Raw genomic sequence first — 19,537 nt, 5'->3', positions numbered from 1 at the left:
AGGGGTTTTCTAGATATACAATCATGTCATCTGCAAACAGGGACAATTTGACTTCCTCTTTTCCTAATTGAATACCCTTTATTTCCTTCTCCTGCCTGATTGCCCTGGCCAAAACTTCCAACACTATGTTGAATAGGAGTGGTGAGAGAGGACACCCCTTTCTTGTGCCAGTTTTCAAAGAGAATGCTTCCAGTTTTTGCCCATTCAGTATGATATTGGCTGTGGGTTTGTCATAAATAGCTCTTATTATTTTGAGATACGTCCCATCAATACCTAATTTATTGAGAGTTTTTAGCATGAAGGTTGTTGAATTTTGTCAAAGGCCTTTTCTGCATCTATTGAGATAATCATGTGGTTTTTGTTTTGGTTCTGTTTATATGCTGGATTACATTTATTGATTTGCGTATGTTGAACCAGCCTTGCATCCCAGGGATGAAGCCCACTTGATCATGCTGGATAAGCTTTTTGATATGCTGCTGGATTCGGTTTGCCAGTATTTTATTGAGGATTTTTGCATGGATGTTCATCAGGGATATTGGTCTAAAATTCTCTTCTTTTGTTAGCATTCTTAATTATGTGCCAAAGCACTGAACCTAACAGCATAGCTGGAGACAGTTCTATTGCGGAGATCACCTAGACTGAACTAAGCTGATTGTTTTTATTTACCCCTTGTGATGCGCTGAATTATGTCTCCCAAAAATCAAACACTGAAGTCCTAACCCTCAGTAACCCAGAATATGACAATATTTGTAGATAATGACTTTAAAGAGGTAATTAAGATAAAATGAGATTATTAGAATGAACCCCACTCCAGTGTGATTGGTGTCCTTATAAGGAGGAGATTAGGACACAGACCCCCACAGAGGAAAGACACAGAGACACAGAGAGAAGGCAGCATCTACAAGGATCAAGAAACCAACCCTGCTGACACCATGATCTTGGACTTCTGGCCTCCAAAATTACGAAAAAATAAATTTCTGTTGTCTAAGCCACCTAGTTGATGGCACTTTGTTATAGCAACCCTGTCAAACACTTTTCTTTGAGCGATTCCAATGAAAGAATATTTTCTAAACCAAAATCCCTAAAGCTAATATTTGTTGGATGCTTACAGTGTGCTAAGAGCTTCACAGTGGTATCTCTGTACCTGGATATCTACTTCTGTAAATCAAGAATATTAATCATACCAGCATTGTTGTATGTTGTAGTGAGTGAGGATTGCATCAGTCTGTTTTAGCTGCTTGGTTACATCATTAACCTTTAAACTTCACAGCAGCCTTGCAAGGTATTTTTGTCCCCATTTTACAGAAGACAACACCAACGTCCAGGTTCTACTAACAAAAACGATGAGAAAACTGAAACTCGTGCTTTTCTCCCAAGTATTTAAACACAGTCATACGTCACTTAACGACAGGGATACATTCTGCAAAACACATTGAGAGGCAATTTGATTGCTCTGCAAGTGTCATAGAGTGTGCTTACACAGACCTAGATGGTACAGCCCGCTACACACTGAGGCTATGTGGTATGGCCTATTGCTCCTAGGCTACAAACCTGCGCAGCATGCTTCTGTACTGAATACTGTAGGCAACTGTAACACAATAGTAAATAATATGTATCTAAACATAGAAAAAAATAGTAAAAATATGGTATAAAAGATTTTTTTCAAATGATCCTCCTGTATAGGGCACTTACCATGCATGGAGCTTGCAGGACTGAAAGTTGCTCTGGGTGAGTCAGTGAGCGAGGACTGAATGCGAAGCCCTAGGACATTAGTGTACACCGCTGTAGACTTCATAAACCCTGGATTCTTAGGCGGCACTAAATCTATTTTAAAATGTCTTTCTTTGATAATAAATTAATGTTAACTTACTGTAAGCTTTTTACTTTATAAACTTTAAAATTTTCCACTTTTTGACTCTTGTAATAACACTTAGCTTAAAATACAAACACATTGTACATCTGTACAAAACAAAAGCTGTTTCTTTATATCATTATTCTATAAATTAGTTTCTATTTGTTTTTCACCTTTTACACTTTTTTGTTAAAAATTAAGATCCACATACAATGAGTCTAGGCCTACACGGGGTCACGATCCTCAATGTCACTGTCTTCCATCTCCACATCTTTTTCCACTGGAGGGTCTTCAGGGGCAATAATATGCATGGAGCTGTCATCCCTATGATAGCAGTGCCTCCTTCTGGAATCCTCCTGAAGGCTGTTTTACAGTTAACTTTTTCTTTTTTCTCTCTTTAATAAGTTATTAACACTCCAAAATAACAATTAAAAGTATAATCTAATAAATAAACCAGTAACATAGTTGTTTACCATTATTATCAAGTATTCTGTACTGTACATAATTGCATGTGCTATACGTTTATACAAGGGCAGTGCAGTAGGTACCTACACCAGCATCACCACAATCATGTGAGCAATGCATTATACTGTGACATCCCATGGCTATGAAGTCACTAGGCAACAGGAAATTTTCAGCTCCATGATAATTTCACATGACCACCATTGAATGTGCAGTTCCTTGATTGACGTGTCCTGATGCCGTGCCTGACTGTAGTTCTGCAGCTCCACTGAAGAAGAGGCACTGAGGACTACAGGCAGCCAGGGGATTGCAACTCAAAGAGGTTAGTGACCTGCTGGCTCATATCCCAGCAGGTGGCTGATGGGTGTGAGAGAGAATTGGCTTCCAGGGCCATGTGCTTACCCATGACAACTTACCTCCCCTTTCTTCCTGTTCTTGGAATTGTAACTTCCGGTGAGCCTCAGCTATCAGGAACCATCGTTGAACCAGTGTGGATTTACACACTGCATAAGAGTGTGTAGCATGATCTGTTTAAAACTTGAGCCTGGATTCCTACCGATCTTAATTCAAGCCATTCCAAAGTTTTTAGTAGCATGATTTGTTTTCTGATTTTCTTCCTATTTACATATTTATTTATTGAATGAATGAGTTTGGACTTCTAGGTTCAACTTTATGTATTTCAAAATTTATCTCTGTTGCTAGCTCTGTTCTATTCCCATTTAACACATGAGTTTCACGTAATGGAATTAGAAAATGAGACAGAGCCTTTTCTCCAGGAAAGCTCCATTGCATCTCTTTTTGCTGTAAGGCTGGAGGAGCTGCCTTCCTGAGAGGCAGAGGAACACAATGTCTTGTCCTTGACATTCAATCCCTACCCCCTTCAGACGCTGAGGCCATCCACAGAACAGACCCAGAGAATATCCAAGCAAGGTGCAGGATGCCAGCTCTGTGTCCACTTGCAAGCCCATGTGTGTAGGACCACCCACTTCCATCTGCTCTGACCTCAGAGATTAGCCTAACCCGCTCCCACAAGCTGCACCCCAGTTTCTGCCCTTCCAGCCTGTCTCCTCCACCCTACCAGATGGTTCCTGGTAGCTGAGGCTCACCAGGAGGGGAAGGGAGATCTGGAAATATATATCTCTTTGCTGACTCTGTATGCTTTGTTTGTCATTCTTAGGTTTTCTAGAACCAGTTACTTCCAAATTATGTTCTATTAGGAAAGAGAACTAAAGAATATGCCTCTGATCTACTTATTTCTCAGCCTGAATGCCGACTTCATCGACTTTCAAAGCAAAGCAATAGGTGAGGAGCAAAGGAAGTAGTTCTGCTGGTGGTTCAGGACCTGTGTGGGTAGGGTGGTTCACTAGTCATCCTGAAAGGTAAGCTCTGACATGGAGACGTTCAAGCATGAGCAGCCTGGGTCCTCTGGAACAACAGTTTCCAACTTTTTTGGCACCAGGGACTGGTTTTGTGGAAGATGATATTTTTCCACAGACAAAAAGAGGGGGAGATGGTTTGGGGAGGATTCAAGAACATAACATTTATTGTGTACTATCTATTTCTATTATTATTACATTATAATATATAATGAAATAATTATACAACTCGCGATAATGTAGAATCAATGGGAGCCCTGAGCTCATTTTCCTGCAACTAGATGGTCCCATCTGTAGGTGATGGGAGACAGTGACAGAGCATCAGGTGTTAGATTCTCATAAGGAGCCCACAACCTAGATCCTTCGCACGCACAGTTCATAATAGGGTTTATGCCTCTATGAGACTCTGATGCCGCCACTGATCTGAGAGGAGGCAGAACTCAGGGGGTAATGTGAGCAATGGGGAGTGGCTGTAAATAGAAATGAAGCTTCACTGGCTCACCAGCCATTCACCTCACACTATGTGGCCCGGTTCCTAACAGGCCACAAATCAATACCGATCTGTGGCCCGGGGGTTGAGGACCCCTGCTCTGGAGCGTTCGATTGGCATTGGTGCCAACCATTCACCTCAAACTTGCCTCATTTAAGATGCAAATAACATAAGTGACAAAGCTGGTTTTTAATCTGTTGGGATCGCTGCTCTAAAGATGCAGTGAATGAGAATCACAATAAGAAGTAGAGAACTGTTTGCATGTCAAATTAAAAATGACTTTTTTCCTGGATTTTCCTCATATAATTAAAACACAAGTAAACTTGGGTTATGAAGCTTTTAACTATTAAACTATTTGGTTAGCATAAGGATTAGCCAGAAAGGGACTGAATACTTTTTTTTTTTTTTAGGTTTTTGAAGTGATCGTATAACCGTAAGAAAAAAATTCTCACTCTTGAGATAAATGTTATAATCGTACTTGTGATAAAACTCATTCCTGGTTTGTTCTAATCTCAATACAATCTTGGCTGTGTATTTAATATTTTAAAAGATTTTCTACAAGATTTTTTACAATAAAATATTATTTTTTTTCTTAAACATTATTCCAATCAGCTTGGTTAATGTGATGAGAAGTGCGTAGCAGGGTAACGAGTGCCGTGTTATTAGCCACCAAATGCTCCACACGATGCTGCAGTGTTTCAGAAGCAAAGGGCACATTGAAATGAAATCACACTAAAAGTGTTCTTCTAGGTTTATATCCTATAATAGCAATCACCGCCTCAGTGCAGGCGTTTCTTAGGAAGGACTGACTGGCTGAGGTTAACTGCCCAGAGTACAGTTGAAGGCCACCAATTCCTCCCAGCTACTCATTAATCCCCAGGAAATCTCCTGAATGCTGGCAGTTATTGTTCAATCCTTTATAGACGATTTTTCTGAGTATTTTGAGTGTTTGTTCTCCCCAGGAACACCTACAGCTGGCCAGATCGTGTGTGTATAGAGAAGAAAACTCTTTTTCTTAAAAGTGGATTGAATTTCAACCTCCCTATAAAGACCCCTTACGGGCCAATGACTCAGAAAAAGCCACTTTAATTGCGTTTTGGCTTCTCTCCTTTCTAAGGGAGCAAGAGACTAGAGAAGCCAGGGAAAGTCAGGGAGGGAAGACAGAGGAGCCCAGCCACTCACATTCTTTCTGGCTTCCAGCAATCACCCAGTCAAATGTGGGGCTGCTGGTGAGGACAAAAGGACCCGGCAGAACAGGTGCACCTAGGAGGGGGGTTCAGAGCCAAGAGACCAAGAGCCCTCCCTCAGGACAACCGGGGTGGCCAACTGGACCCCAGACTCAACTCGGCAAATGGGGGCAACTCCAACGATCTACTTCCACAACACTGAGTAATTTCTAGCCACAGAGCCCCACGCATGCAGTTTTAATATTATAAAAATGTGAAGACAAATTAGTCAAGTCAGGGCACTAAATAAAATTAAAAATTCTTGTCCTCTATTCAGAAAGGATTTTGTATTTTTACCTCAGCATTTAATGTTTTCTAAATCAGGTGTCTGATATTTAAAAGCTAAGTAAATAAGAGAGGTTATTCTACAACTACAAATTAATTATCGTTGCCCAATGTTAATTGAACTTGCTAGGAAGATTTCATTATCGTGTGTGTGTGTGTGTGTGTGTGTGTGTGTGTGAGAGAGACAGAGAGAGTCTTCTGAAGTCAAAATGACCCTTTATGTTTTATATGTTAATATCCTTTATTCCAAAATCACTTTTCTACCACTTATTTGTATCCCATAAGGGAAATAATTCTTCAGTGAAAATACAGATTTATCAACTTTATAGTTGAAAATTAGTATATCCCTATTCTCACTGAAGACTGTTAGATTCTCTTCCTAAGTCACTTAATATCAAAGACAAAAGACTGGATACATAGAAAAGACACATATTTTGTTTATAAATTAAAAAGAAAAAATGTGTGGACCCTGTCTCAAAGCAGCATCAATAAGTCTTCTGAAGTCATCATCAGGAAAATCTCTAGAGTCTTCTTTTGAACAAGAGAATGGAAGAAAACTTGTTCTCAAAATCAAATCCATTCCCAATTGCCCTATATCCATATACTCATTCCCTTACTTCTTGCAGTGGGCTTCCCAATGTAGATTTATGAAACATTGTCTTAAATCAGTCCAATAAAAGTCAACAAGCTATGATGGGGCAGCGGGCAGGGAAGTCTGGCTCCGTATTTCCATGAGGAGTTTAAGGTGCATTGTGATGTGGTAAACACAAAGGGAATAATGAGAATTGCCTTTTAAACAGGGTGGAGTTTGGGGAAATTTCTTTTCATTGTTTCCTAATTTGACAATGTCCATACAAGCAAAATTACAGTATTGGGCAAAGCAAGTTTCATTATTTCTACATTTTAGACATTCACAGAAATGCATAGCAATTCAGCCAAGCAAAAATAGTGTTGGGTCCAGTCTTTATGTGCTTTGGTATTGGCATGGCTTTAACCACAAAATGCTTCAAACAGAGCCCTGAGCCAAAAATGTGGGTTGGAGGAAGTGTTCTTACACCATCGGCCTTTATGACTTCTAATTCAGAGGGAAGCAAACCGTTTGGCTCAATTGAACTTCCTTTCTCTAAAATAACTCCAAATTCCAGAGCGTGAGAAGGAGAAATACTGTCTGTGGCTGACTTCGGCCTTACACATGATCACCCTCTCCCTGAAGGCTGTTGGACGACTTGCTAAATGCAGCAAATCCTGTTGAAACCTGCAAAGTTGTTATAAAAACAGATGGACCAGGACTTCCGCAATAACTGTTTGGATGGGCAGGTATATAGTTAATTATTATGTTTTTGCTCACCTTTTCAGAATTCATAAACTCTGTTTCAAGGTCAGGGGATGGTTTTGCTGTATTTTTAACAGGTCATTTATTCCTAAAATGTTTTGGGGCTGGGTTTCGTTTTTTTGATTTCTTTGTTTTTGTTTTTTTCATAGCTATGTATCTCTATGGGGAAAACCAATAGCCCAGTTTGAAGGAGATGACATGTGACCAAATGTTTGTTTTTCTTAAAATTTTTATTTTTTTACCTTGTTTTTTAAAAAGCTGTATGTATCAAATTATTGGTATATGTCAAACACTCTGCTAAGAACTTTATGTATGTTATCTTTTTAAATTTTTACAGTAATTTTATGAAGTGGATATTTCATGACCATTCTCATTTTATACACTGGAAGTCAGAAAATTTTTAAACCTTTGCTGAATCTCTTTATCTTATTTATTGCAAAATTTTGCAACTGAAATGTGTTTTTGCGAGGATTGACTCAGCAAACAAAATGAGATTTGTATTTCCCTCCCTATAGTCATATTCACTCAAAGGACTTTTTTAAAGCACTGTATCAGATATTCATTACCTTGTCATTTTCTTTAGTTTTCTTCATTTCATGAAACAAGAAGCCACATCTCAAAGACCAAATTACAAACCTCAGGTAACTAACTGTACCCTAATTATATTTCACCTTTAAGAGAATCTTATAGAGTTAAGGAAGAGGGTGGCTACCCCCATTTTTACATAAGCAAACCCCTCTAAATCACCAGAGCTTTGTAATGACAGGTTGAAATTATGATGGTTTTCCTTTTTACACTAGTGTAGAACTAACTAGAAAATTTTTAACTAGAAAATTCAAATAATCAATGTAGAAATGTTATAGAATAAATAAATTCAATATCTGCAGTCCCCTTGGAATGTTGAAGTCTTTACATCTTTTTAAATAAAGCTTTTTTCCTCTTCTCTTCCCAAGGTCTCTTAAAAAAAATGGTACCAATATCATTACATTCCTACTTTTGCCCTACACACACGCATACACACACACACACACACACACACACACACACAACAGTCTCATTCTTAGAGGAAGAAATAATGAACAGGGTATTTGAATAAGCAGCTAATTAACTGCATTCAGCCTACAGAACTATCAGCTTTCTATTCAGCTTAATGTATATTTCTTTACCTATGTAATCAAGAACTACACCTTGGGCTATCAACACCTCAGCCCAAATAATCAAAGCAGCTCCTGGTTAATAAAGAAACAAAATGCAAGCAAAGTAAATCTATATTCTTATGAATTTATGTATGGCTCAAAGTTCTTAGATATTCTTTCTGTGAATTTCTGATTCTATCATCATTGTTAAAAATTAGTGAAATATTCATGAACAGTTTCTTATGCCAGTTTACACTGTTAACACAAACATTTACTTAATAAACCTTTTATCTAAGTATAAAAGAGTCTTCATCATAAACTATAACAAAGTAGCACATGTGGCAGAATCACAGGAAACATGTTATCTCCTAAAAGGGTATCTTTTAAAAAGTTCAAATACAGCATAACTATTGAAATGGGTGTTTCAGCCATCTGAATGTTTTCACAGGAGAAACCTGCAAATCTGTATTTGTTTTACAAATATATTTCACATTGATTACCAGATCATTATCAGTCTGGAAGGAATTGTTGTTTTTCCAAATTTCAATAAATAGGAAACAATCCTTGAGGAATAAATACATAATAAAATACAAAGTGGAATTGCCTTGTTTTCCAGCTGCAAAATTGCTAATCTGTGACCCCAGTTTACATCACCACAATTCTGAAGGGGAGAATTAGGTTACGAATGAATGTGGCTGAGAAACAGAGGTTGAAGAGAAAGGATATGACACTTCTCAATCAAGCCCAGGGTGTTATGAAAATGCATAATATAGTGTGAGGTCCTTCCTAATAAACCAGTGACAAGTACAACTGAAATGCAACCACCAGAGCCCATGGTTGGAGGCCAGGCAAAATAGTCATGAAGAAATTATCTTCTTAGGTGAACATCACATTGCAGATTATATTTATGTGTTTTTACTAGAATTGATTAATAGACCAAGGTGTATGCACATTGTAAACACTCAGGATGTGCAATTATTTTAAGGTAACATTCTGTGCTCCAGGGAAATAGAACAGTTACGTGAAGGTAAAAATCAGGAAAATGTACTGATATTGAAAAAGTTTAAACCTTCACCAGCTTTTGTTTTATACTAGTGTAGTACTAAGATTTTAATTTAAAAAAAATTTAATGATCAATGTAGAGATGCTATAATATAACAAAATCAACCCTTGTGGTTTCAAAGTGATTCAATATCTCTGTTAGCCACACAGCATTTTAAAAGTAGAAAGATTTATTGTTTTGGGACAAACATAATAGACTGTAAACCAAGCTACCATAACAACTATAAAAACTTATCTTGTGATTCTCTACCTCTAGGCTCACCTCTGCCCAAGGAAGTTCTGAAAACCTTTCTATTCAATCAATAGACTATGTTTTGAAACATTTATCACCCCTTGTGATAAGGTAGCTTGACTATTGCAGTGAAGTGCCTAGACACTTGGTTTGTCTTAACTTGTAGTAATAAGAACAAAGGAAATTTTGATTCACTTGGTTTTGATGAAATGTATCCATATCATAGCAATATTAGGACCTTTTAATCATCTTTCCATAAGAAAAGATTAAAATGCCTTAGTTATGGGAGATTAAATGCTCATTCAGTAATTGCAATGGACAGTATGCTTTCAGAGTGGGAGAATTAAATTAAAAGAAAGACAACTCTGGAAAATGTACTAGTGGTAGAATTAGAGAATGTTTCATCAGATCCTGATGCCTCTACAGTAATGAATCTGCCAAAAGATAATAATATTTTAGTGAAAGGTGTGATTGGATAAGTCACATTATTTATTAACTGTTACCCTAAAATATCACTTTTGTCTTATTATTAAGAATGGTTAGAGGGCAGCAGGGATGCCTGACACAAGGCATTAAAAATGGATTGTGTCTATCAGAAATCCTGGAAGACGTGATCTGCCACACTGTGTGTGTGGTGATGGAACTTGCTAAGACCTGATGGCCGGGCATTCACAGCCCACAACTAGAAAGGTCTCAGTCAAGTCCCCAAGATCAGCCAGTTGTCACTTGATCTTTTTCAGTGCCATAATTAAGAACTGGTCTTTAATTTCTAAATTTGCTTTTTGAAGAATTTCAAATAGATACAGGTGTTTAAGAAGATGGCTAGAGACCAGGGAAGATGAAGGTTATGACTGATAGAAAAGTGTCCTCAAGCTATCTCCAGAGGTTACTGTCATTCTTCTGCCTTTATTAGGAAATAATTATTTCCCTGTTTTCATGACCAGTTTAATTTAACTACTCATATTCATTCCCAAGGAGTGTATGTAATATGGATTATGATGTGAAAATAGATGCCACCAAAGAACAAAAGAATATACACTGCTTCAAGCAAAGCAGGCATGAAGGCTAAGGAAGCAACTGGCAATCCAGGGTCTTAGGTTTCTGAGAGCTTGGAATTAATGCCCTGAATGGTGATATTAATCATAAGTCTAAAACAATTCTGACAAATTGATAGGCATTTAGTTGGTCAACATTAAAAAAAAAAAGCTGGAGGAGAAGTAAGGAAAAATATAAGATGGAAATAGAGTGGTAAGGCCAGGCATGATGGCTCATGCCTGTAATCCCAGCACTTTGGGAGGCCAAGGCGGGCAGATCACTTGTGGTCAGAAGTTTGAGACCAGCCTGATCAACATGGTGAAACACTGTCTCTACTACAGATACAAAAATTAGCTAGGTACAGGTGAGCGCCTGTAATATCAGCTACTCAAGAGGCTGAGGCAGTAGAATTGCTTGAACCCTGGAGGCGGAGGTTGCAGTGAGCTGAGATCATGCCATTGCGCTCCAGCCAGGGTGACAGAGCAGAACTCCATCCACAAAAAAGAAGGAAGGAAGGAAGGAAGGAAGGGAAGGAGGGAGAGAGGGAGGGAGGGACTGAGGGGAGGGGGGAGGGAGGGAGGCAGAGAAGAAGGCAGGGAGGAGGGGAGGGGAGGGGAGGGGAGGGGAAGGGAGGGGAGGGGAGGGAAGGGGAAGGGAGGGGAGGGGGGAAGGGGGGTGAGGAAGAAAGGAAAGAAAGGAAAGAAAGAAAGAGAAAGAAAGAAAGACAGAAAGAAAAGAAAGAAAGACGGAAAGGAAGGAAGGAAGGAAGGAAAGAAGGAAGGAAGGAGGGAGGGAGGGAGGGAGGGAGGGAGAGAGAGAGAGAGAGAGAGAGAGAGAGAGAGAAAGAGAGAAAGAAAACCAAAAAGCTAACCACCCCAGGATATCCTTTCATGAAACAAAGAGTAGACATTACACCCACAGGAGGTTTCTAAGTGTGATGCCTCTTTCTCTAAGTCTCAAGTAGGGTTAATGTTAGCAGGAGAGAAACAGGTCCTTATGTACTGGGAAAATGATCTAAATTCTCGGTACATTTCTGTTTATACTCTTTGTGGATAACATAAACTTAAAAGTGAAACAAAACCTAAGGGATAGCAAGAAAGAAACCCCCTCCTAAGGTGAGCCCACACACAGGCAGGAACAGAGCTATGCTTGCTCCAGCTGTGCTAGCACACTGCTAGGACTGCTGAGACACTGCACAACGTCCACAACATCACCCTGGTCAGGCTTCCTGAAATTGTTCGCATCAGAGTTTTGTCACTTTTCTTACAAAGACTTTGAAATGCAGCTCTAGCCCTCTTGGGTCAATAGAGCATATTTATTAATAGCATCTCATTATTCTGGTTTTAGTTTTCTTCTTACTGATCACAATTTTACCATCTGGTCAATAGCTTTGCCTACTAAATCCCTGCATATGTAAAGTGCCAAATATTATTAAATAAAACTTTTTATTTAATTACACTATATTTTCAAAATCCCACCGAAAGTCCATAATAGTGAAAAATTCAGTAAGTTAACTGGTTATTTCATGTAAAACAAGCCCGCAAAAGTTAGCCTTCTTTCCCTGACACCCATGCAATGACTTGGCTTTTCGTCGAGTTGCCTGACTTAGTTGTTTTCTAACACATTCTGCTTCCAGATCAGGTGTTCCCAATATTTTCTACATAAAAGTCCAATTTAATGATTATCCACGCCCCACATTCTTTCAAAAAGTTTGTCCACCAAACTGCCTTTATGAGGAAATAATTATTTCCCTGATTTTTGTTTTTTAAAAGGGCAGCAATTGAAATTGCTACAAAACAGTTAATAGCAATGGGAATCAGATGAAAACAGCTTCTCCAACACTGAGCACAAGGTCAGCTATATACTTTCTAGGGCCTAGTGCAAAATGACAACATGAAGCCTTGTTTCAAACAGCGGGAAAAAAAAAAGCTTTTTTTTCTTCTACCTTTCTTCTGAGCTATGATGGTATTTTTAAATCGTTATTTAATGTGGTATTGCAGGCACAGTAGTAATTGCCAGGTGAGTGTGGACAACTCTGTGTGAGGTGCATGCACCTGCTCTCGCCCCTCCCCATGCCATATCCAGACCTGTGGGTGGAGTGAGAAGTCAGCAGCCTAGAACTCGTTCTGGGGAGCAGGAGGCTGGAGGCAGCAAGAGGCAGTCACCAGCACACACCTGAGTCTCACCTAATTTTATCTACAAAACACAAATTCAAAGACAAAATTATAAGAAATTCAAAGTAGTGATCATAGCACATTCAACCCCTTCTCACCCTAGGTGACCTCACGTTCCACATACCCCATCTCAGAACCTAAGTGTTAGTTTGACTTATGCAGTGATATGACTGCCATTGATGTTAGTCTGACAGTGTATTTTTTTATAAATGTATAACATTACTAAATAGACTTGTGAAATATTGAAAGTTATTTGTTAATATTTTAATACCTTCAGGGAACCCAAAGTCCTAAAGGCCTAGGTAGAGAAAATAAAATTATCATTCCAAATATTACCACTAACTGCTAATATCTATTAGGTCCTATTTTGGGTGTCAGGCAATTGCTCTCATTGCCCCTTTAGTAGGTACTTCTATTTGACATTTCCTCATTCTTCTAGAGCAGCATCATTCAACAAGATCGTCACTGGTTGAATGAGGTTATTTTGCTCCTTTGAAAGATGGCTACTCTGAATTGAGATGTGCTAAAAAGTAGAGGGTACATACTGATTTAAAAAAAGGAATATAAAATTTCATTATATATATATGTGTGTATATATATATATATATAGAGAGAGAGAGAGAGAGAAACAGAGACAGAGAGAGAGTTTTGCTGTGTCGCACAGGCTGGAGTCCAGTGGCATAATCTCAGCTCACTGCAATCTCTGCCTCCTGGGTTCAAGTGATTCGCATGCCTCAGCCTCCCAAGCAGCAGGGATTACAGGCACACACCACCATGCCAGGCTAATTTTTTTTTGTATTTTTAGTAGAGATGGGGTTTTGCTATGTTGGCCAGGCTGGTCTCAAACTCCTGACCTCAAATGATCTGCCCACCTCAGCCTCCCAAAGTGCTGAGATTACAGGCAGGAGCCACCACTCCCAGCCTCATATATAATTTTAAAAATATTGATTGCATGTTGAAATGATCATATTTGGGATATGGGTTAAATAACGTATATTATTGCAGTTAGTTTCATCTCTTTATTTTCATTTTTTTAAATGGTTACTTGAAAATTTTAAATTTCATATGTGGCCCAAATCTGTGGCTCACATGATATTTTATTTATTATAGAGCCAACACCTTCTGCTGTTATTATCCCGAATACACATCTCCAAGAATAGCATAATCTATCCTTGTCCATGGTGCCCTTCCATCTTCTTTTGATTGTCCAAGATTTTGCTCTGGTTCTTGAAGGACTAAATAAATGCACCTCAAAAATAATAGAAAGAAAATTGGACTGGAATCAGGGGATCTGGAGTATGGTTCTTACTATTTCACTGAGATGGCTTGAGCTCCTTTTCTATAAATAAAAAATGAAATTGAACTAGATTATCACTTGGGTCCCTTCCAGCCCTAACTTGAGTGTCTTTCACTGCATATGGAAAAGCACACTTCTGCAATCAGTAAAGTCACGTTGAACTTTTACTAGAAGAACTTCCACCAACACCCAACTCCCCAAAACTGACTCAGAGCTTTAAAAACTATGAATTAGTATGTACATTAATACCACTCCTCAGATTAGCTATTAATTAGAAAGGAGGTAATGCATCTTTACAATGGAGAGATCTGTCAATCACCCTCTGGACAAGAAAGAGGATGAACTGGGTGAGCATCGCGCCAGTCAGGAGTCAACCTGGCATCAAGTGCCTCCCAATGTGGAGAAGAGAGCACCTCCCAAAAGAACAGCAGTAGTGCTTTCCTCAGAAAGCTTTGTCCTGCATCTAATAAGGAGGAATGTGTCACATTCAGAATGTGGTACATCCTGCAGGACATATCAAAGCCTTCCATATCTTGAAGAGCACAGAGTGGGTTTAGGGGTATGTTCGAGATTGGGAAAGAGCACAGACATTCAGCAGTCAAATGTAATGAATAAGTCTCAATTAGATCCTGAATTAAAAAACAGTTCAAATAAAAAAGTTACAAAGGCACTCCATCAGACTTAAAAAAGGAGGAAATCCTGCCACTTGCAACAACACGGATAAACCTGGAGGACACTATGCTAAACGAAACAAGTCAGTTACAAAAGGACAAATACCACATGATCCCACTTAGGTGAGGTATCTAAAATAGTCAAACTCATAGTAGCAGAGAGTAGGAGGGCGGTTGCCAGGGCTTAGTGGGGAGAAGCGGATGGGGTGGTTTTGGTCAAAGGGTACAAAGTTTTAGTAATTCAAGATGAATATGTCCTAGAGATCTGCTTTACAGCATAGTATTTACAGAAAAAAAAAAGTTTACTAAGAAGGTAGATCTGATGTTAAGTGTTCTGGTCACCAAATCATATCAATAATAATACATAAAAAGGCCAGGAAGTATCTTGTGGAAGAGATAGATATGTTTTTGGTAGAGATAGTGGTGATCGTTTCACAGATGTGTGCCTATCTCCAAACTCACCAAGTTGTATATGTTAAATATGTATGCATTTTTTGTATGTCAATTAGACCTCAATAAGTGGTTTCAAAAAAGATATTTGAGAAAAACTGAGAAATTTGTGTATGGATTGTGTGTTAGATCTCATTTTTACATCAGAGACTTTCCTGAGTGTAGACATGGTGAAGTGGTTACACAGGCTAATTCTGGTAACAGTGGGGTGATTTGTCATCATATCCGTGAGCTACTTATGAACAGTTTGACAAAAGAGGAGAAAGAGAGTGAGAAAGAGAATAGATATGACCACATGCTAAGAGTTGGTGAATCTGAATCTAGCTGGGAGACATAAAGATGTTCATTGTATTATCCTTTCAACTTTTCTGTGCGTTGGAATATTTTCAAAATTTAAAAAATTAAACTAATAAATAATTTATTCAAGAATATTAATAAAACTTGCATAGAATTAATATGCATTGTGTTTACCTTTGCAAAACATTTCGCCATTATGGAATTATTACTTTTATAAAACAGACTGTCTTCAATTACATTGTATTTGCTCTTCTCAGTTTTTACTTCAGTCCAACAATGTCTATACTGGCCGGCACATGTATGAGCCCACTAGGGATTGCTAATGCATCATGAAAAAAAATCATTTGTTTTATTAAGACCAAAGTGGATGTTTCTTAAACTTCCATTTATTTTAAAGATAGAACATTCTTCTTGGGCACATTTGCCAAATGTTTGTTTTCAGGAAGTTGTCAAATATTTCTTTTAGAGGTCAATTTGCCGTGGGTGATTTTTTTTTTCTATTTACTATCTATCTTCCCATTCCTTTCCCTATTTTTTTTAATATTATCTTTCAAAGGAATTTTTTACTCAGTTATATTTGTATTAACTCCAAATACATAATGTAGCAATTCTTTCCCTGTCTTATTGTTTATTTCACAGATAATGAAGGTAAATTGGATATAAATCAAGTCACATGAGCTAAAACTTGCCATGTCATTAGTATCATGCTCTATACAGAATAATTCACAGGATGTGAGTAAACATGCTACAAAGTCCGTGTCATTCACAGGGTGAATGGGATCGACACCTGGACCGCAGTTAGAAGTTATAGATTGGTAATCAATACGTAAAATATGCAGGCATACTTTTGCTCGATTGGTAATCAATAGGTAAAATATGCAGGCATATTTTTGCTCGAAATTCTTCTCCTAGAATCAATTCCCAACTTCTTCCCCTGGCATCAGGTCACTCAACCATTGGCTGCAGTCTCCCTATCCAGCATTACTCCCTCTTCCTCACTTCATTTAAAACACCATCCTCTCAGACCAGTCTTTGGAACTTCCTGCTCTACTGGGCATGCACTCTTTTCTCTCCATCAAACACTGGTCTCACTGTCCTCTGCTGCATTATCTCATCCTAAGAGATCCAGTTCAAATGACATGTTCTTCTTTAGTTTCTTATTTTGGAAGCAGCCTGTGATTGGTCCCATTTTTTCTTCCGGACCACCTACTTTTGTGTTTCATTTTCTTATATCAGCCACCCCATTCTGGTTTGTTTTTCCCATGTTCTCATCTAAATAAAGGCAGAGACCAAAACTTATTCATCTTTCCTAAAACTGCACCTTAACTTTACACATAGCACTTATTCATTAGCTATTTGCATTTAAATATATAAAAGATGCTTATAGCTTAATTAACTCCCCTCAAAAAATTTTTAAGCATTTTAAAAAATACATAAACTCATGGCTCCAAGAAGTTCCGTCAATCAGAGTGCTAGTTTATCAGATTAGGAAGTCTAAGCATTTGGCATCTGAGTTGGTCCCTAGGAATGCCTAGAAACCAGAATTTTGTAGGACCCTATCACATGACCACTCTGATCCATCCTGGGTTCCTCCCGCAGCTACAAAACATGAGCCCCCAACACTGCATTGTCTCAGTTCTCTGAAAGCAGACACCAAGATGGTACAAGACATGCAAGAGATTTCTTAGGAAAAATAAAAAGCCTAAGAGGGGAATGAGGAGGGAGGGAACCAGACAAGGCTGAGAGGACTCACAGACCACAGTGAAGCTGTGACAAAGGGAAGGAAGTTGTGATGAGACCAGAGTCACAAAGAACACCTCAGAAGGGTTTCTTCACATAACAAAATCATTTAAACCAAGGGTGTCCAATCTCTTGGCTTCCCTGGGCCACACTGGAAGAAGAATAATTGTTTGGAACCACACATAAAATACACTAACAATAGCTGTTGAACTTAAAAAAATGTAAAAACAACTCATAATGTTTTAAGGAAGTTTATGAATTTGTGTTGGGCTGCATTCGAAGCTGTCCTGGGCCACATGTGGCTCATGTGTCGTGGGTTGGACAAACTTGATTTAAACATTTAAACTTTTTTCAAATTGGACCAAGTAAATAATGACATGAGAAAAATAAAATATTTGTACATAAGATATTAAATCAAGCCCGGGTATAATTGTGTAAGAGCATGTGATGGATAATTTTAAGTGGCAACCTGGTTAAGGTATGGTGCCCAGCTATTTGGTAAAACACCAGTCTAGAGGTGGCTCTGAAGTTGGTTTGTGTGTGTGTGGTCTTTATCTAGGTTAACATTTAAATCAGTAGACTTTGAGTAAAGTAGTTTACCCTCCATAATATGGCTGAGCCTCATCCAATCAGCTGAGTAAGAAAAAGCACTGAAGTCCCCTGAGAAAGAGGGAATACATCCTATCTTACAGATTTTGTCTCTCTGGAGAACCCAGACTAATACAGTGAAAGACTGGGTTTTATCAGAAAATGAGCCTAGTACCTAAAATACTTCTCTTCCAAAATTGGTGTGCTGGTCTTTAAATAATCCTTATATCTTTTTTTAAGTATATGTTTACATTTGTTTACTTTTATGTTACATGAGACACACTTCACAAGCAATTCACACAAAGTTCTGGGAGGCGGATACTTACTATAAGTGTGCCTGGGATTTGTTCACTGTCACAGAGCGAGCACTTTTTGAGTGAATAAAGCTTACTAATTATCACATATCTTGCTACATTACAGTTAAATTGTTTAGCCGTTTCTACAATATAACTGTAACCCAGTTACACGAAGAGGTTTGTGTACTCTCCAGTGACTCTAACAGGAGGCTGCCTATGCAAGTACAAAATGAGTGGAATGACGTTCTTTAGTTGATAGCAGAAATGGACAGTCAGCCTTCACCAACCCACCCCACCTTGTGTCTCATACACAGCAAGTTTTAAAGATTTCCAGGAAACATATTTTACCAACTTCCTTAGTAACTGACTCCAGAAGAAATGAGGAAATCCACCTGCGAGCTAGAAACGATGTTCGCTTGATGGCACAGAATATTCAAGTGAGTTTCTAACTCAGTTAACAATATGATAAAACCAAACATATGCACATGCAAAATTATTAAAGATTTGTTTATGTGAGACTCTGATATTTGCCATGAGAATTTCTACAATTAAAATTTGATTAAAAATATAGAAATATTTTCCCCCTTTCAAAATCAGTTTCAAGAAACCCTTGATAGAATCAGCTCATTAATTCTTGGCCCCTTTAACTAATACCACATTTGACGTCACGTGTTATAAATCAGTTTCAGTTGAGATATTAAAATCAGATTATAAGAGAAAAGCCTTGTAAATATTTGCCTCCAAATGAGTTTAAGAATAAATATATATTCAGTAATTCATCAATATTTAGCAGATATTAATAAGACAAAGCATAGCTTTAAGTTCACTTATCATTTAATACAAAGAAGGGACTAGGAAACTGTGCCTGATTAGCTTGTTTATTCTTGGGCTTGGTAATACCTTATGAAAATTTGAACTTCAAAATTGATATAATCAGTCAAATATCAGCAGAAATATTTATTCTGTAAATGAAGCTTTAGTTAATAGAACTTTAATTTGAAGTACTTTATATTTTCTTCTTCTCCATAAGAAAAAGGGAAAGGAAGGATACAGGAAAGTTTGATAGAAATAACACAGAGGTTTGAATTTTCCTTCAGGTCTGTGCCAACACTAGAGGTCAGCAACCTTCCAGAAATGACATGTCAAGTCTTCACTTATTGTAATTTACTTTTTTATTTTTATTTTTTTACATTGGAAGAACTTTAGGTTCTAAAGTTTAGGTTTTAGGTTCTAAAATTCCAAAAGGCAGAATTTTAGGTCAAAAAACAGTCTTACTAATGACTAATTTGCTGTCTTTTTAGAGGTAAAGTTCTGCTGAGGTGTCAGGACATGGCTAGTCTCACAGTTATGCTGAGGTAGAACTAACCTCAAGCCCCAATGAGCTGCATAGGGTTAGGAACTTCCACGGCCCCCAAGAGCGACAGAAATTAGGTGTTATTAATTGTGGATAATTGTGCGGACTGATGTTGTCAGAAGGGATGGGGAAGGAGAAAAGAGTGGTTGGAAGCTTTGACAAATCTTGGCTCCTGGGGAAG

At 38.1% G+C, this 19,537-nt stretch overlaps 1 long non-coding RNA gene across 1 annotated transcript; it reads left to right on the top strand.

Moving 5' to 3' along the window:
- The first annotated feature begins 2,546 nt into the window (after positions 1 to 2,546).
- LOC129030188 (uncharacterized) lies at positions 2,547 to 18,367 on the top strand. The gene is made up of 4 exons (XR_008500578.1): positions 2,547 to 2,636; positions 3,492 to 3,693; positions 6,837 to 7,008; positions 18,127 to 18,367. It is a non-coding gene; the product is annotated as an uncharacterized LOC129030188 (long non-coding RNA).
- Positions 18,368 to 19,537: the final 1,170 nt, after the last annotated feature.

This window comes from Pongo pygmaeus, chromosome 12, assembly GCF_028885625.2.
Source record: "Pongo pygmaeus isolate AG05252 chromosome 12, NHGRI_mPonPyg2-v2.0_pri, whole genome shotgun sequence".
Taxonomy (NCBI): Eukaryota; Metazoa; Chordata; class Mammalia; order Primates; family Hominidae; genus Pongo; species Pongo pygmaeus.
This window is presented reverse-complemented; position numbering and strand designations above follow the sequence as displayed.